Source organism: Gobio gobio, assembly GCF_949357685.1.
Source record: "Gobio gobio genome assembly, contig: scaffold_139, whole genome shotgun sequence".
Classification (NCBI taxonomy): Eukaryota; Metazoa; Chordata; class Actinopteri; order Cypriniformes; family Gobionidae; genus Gobio; species Gobio gobio.
This window is the reverse complement of record NW_027645774.1, coordinates 105001-107500: the sequence shown is the minus strand read 5'-3', so window position 1 is coordinate 107500 and position 2500 is coordinate 105001. Positions and strand designations below refer to the sequence as shown.

The 2500-nt window shown below is 42.1% G+C and overlaps 1 protein-coding gene across 2 annotated transcripts in view; it reads left to right on the top strand.

Annotated features, from left to right (window-relative positions):
• LOC307122357 (suppressor of tumorigenicity 7 protein homolog) overlaps positions 1-2500 on the top strand; it is a 30907-nt gene that overhangs the window by 907 nt on the left and 27500 nt on the right. The window lies entirely within an intron of this gene.

Below are 2500 nucleotides of genomic sequence, written 5' to 3'. Positions count from 1 at the left end.
ATATTATTCTTAATGAAAAACACAAAAACAGAACATGTGACAACTCGCTTTAATGGGCACTTTTACATTAGCTTTGAAACTGAATCTTCCGCCGTATATTGTTATTATTGCTCAGTTATGTTTTTAATTGTAGCGTCTGTTCTTCATACTTCATAATTTCATACAGCTATATCTATAACGAAAGAACATTTACAAGTCTTGACATCATATCCGGGAGATAAGTCAGTAAATTTGAGTAAAATCACAGGCTTTGCTTATCCTGTGCGAATGCGCCACGCAAAACTCAGATGTGGAGAGTCATTTCTAAATCACACGAGTCCCCAGATCATACTAATCCCCTGCGAATAGGGCTTAAGACAATATTCTGATTAAGACAATATTCTGATTAAGACAATATTCTGATTAAGACAATATTCTGATTAAGACAATATTCTGATTAAGGTGTTTACATGAGTTGCCTTTAGATTATTCCGTTCATGTTCCCGTTTTACATGTTATAGACTATACACTCACCTAAAGGATTATTAGGAACACCTGTTCAATTTCTCATGAATGCAATTATCTAATCAACCAATCACATGGCAGTGTCTTCAATGCATTTAGGGGTGTGGTCCTGGTCAATCTCCTGAACTCCACACTGAATGTCGGAATGGGAAAGAAAGGGGATTTAAGCAATTTTGAGCGTGGCATGGTTGTTGGTGCCAGACGGGCCGGTCTGAGTATTTCACAATCTGCTCAGTTACTGGGATTTTCACACACAACCATTTCTAGGGTTTACAAAGAATGGTGTGAAAAGGGAAAAGCATCCAGTATGCGGCAGTCCTGTGGGAGAAAATGCCTTGTTGATGCTCGAGGTCAGAGGTCATGGGCCGACTGATTCAAGCTGATAGAAGAGCAACTTTGACTGAAATAACCACTCGTTACAACCGAGGTCTGCAGCAAAGCATTTGTGAAGCCACAACACACACAACCTTGAGGCGGATGGGCTACAACAGCAGAAGACCCCACCGGGTACCACTCATCTCCACTACAAAGAGGAAAAAGAGGCGACAATTTGCTCCAAAATTGGACAGTTGAAGACTGGAAAAATGTTGCCTGGTCTGATGAGTCTGGATTTCTGTTGAGACATTCAGATGGTAGAGTCAGAATTTGGCGTAAACAGAATGAGAACATGGATCATCATGCCTTGTTCCCACTGTGCAGGCTGGTGGTGGTGGTGTAATGGTGTGGGGGATGTTTTCTTGGCACACTTTAGGCCCCTTAGTGCCAATTGGGCATGGTTTAAATGCCACGGCCTACCTGAGCATTGTTTCTGCCCATGTCCATCCCTTTATGAGCACCATGTCCCCATCCTCTGATGGCTACTTCCAGCAGGATAATGCCCCGTCACAAAGCTCCAATCATTTCAAACTGGTTTCTTGAACATGACAATGAGTTCACTGGACTAAAATGGCCCCACAGTCTCCAGATCTCAACCCAATAGAGCATCTTTGGGATGTGGTGGAACGGGAGCTTCGTGCCCTGGATGTGCATCCCACAAATCTCCATCAACTGCAGATGCTCTCCTATCAATATGGCCAACATTTCTAAAGAATGCTTTCAGCAGCTTGATGAGTCAATCCCACGTAGAATTAAGGCAGTTCTGAAGGCCAAAGGGGTCAAACACAGTATTAGTGTGTGTTCCTAATAATCCTTTAGGTGGGTGTAGATGCGTTGTTTTATTTTTGTAATATTATATATTGTCTTTTTTTTTTTTTTTTTGAAGAGACACTGCCCATCTTGCCTCTTTCTTGACAGCTACATTTCGAGTAATAGCTTTGATTAATGATGAAAATGAAGGTTTTAAACTTGTGATAGTTTGTATTGTTTTCTCCTGCCGTTCACTGATTGGCCCTCGAGCCCAGAGGTTCCCGACCGCTGTAAGCAGACGATTATGAATCTGGGATTACAGATACAAACTTATTGTATTTTACTTTTACAATGAGCAGAATTATTACAACACAAAGAAACAAATATAGAGGAGGCCATGTCAGAATGAGCAGTGAAGTAAGACACGCCCCATAGCAACACGCCCCATAGCAACACGCCCCATAGCAACACGCCCCATAGCAACACTTCCCATAGCAACACGCCCCATAGCAACACACCCCATAGCAACACGCCCCATAGCAACACACCATGGCAACGACATCTCAGACTGACAGATCCGTAAAAGATCAACGGGACATTTGAGCGCTTTGTTACTGTTTTGAACGCGCTGTAATATTAATTCACATTCTGTTTTATTTGTCACAATATTATTGATGATTGTTGAGTGGGGCACTTTTGATCATTTTTTTAAAAGGGCAGGAGCTCGAGCCCCCAAAGCCCCTCCCCTCTGCACTTAGGTCATTAGACATCACTGTTTACATGGAAGATTCTTAATCAGACTAATATCAGAGTATTGTTGTCCATGTGAACGTACTGACTGTTAATCTGGAGTATCTATACGGTAGTGTTG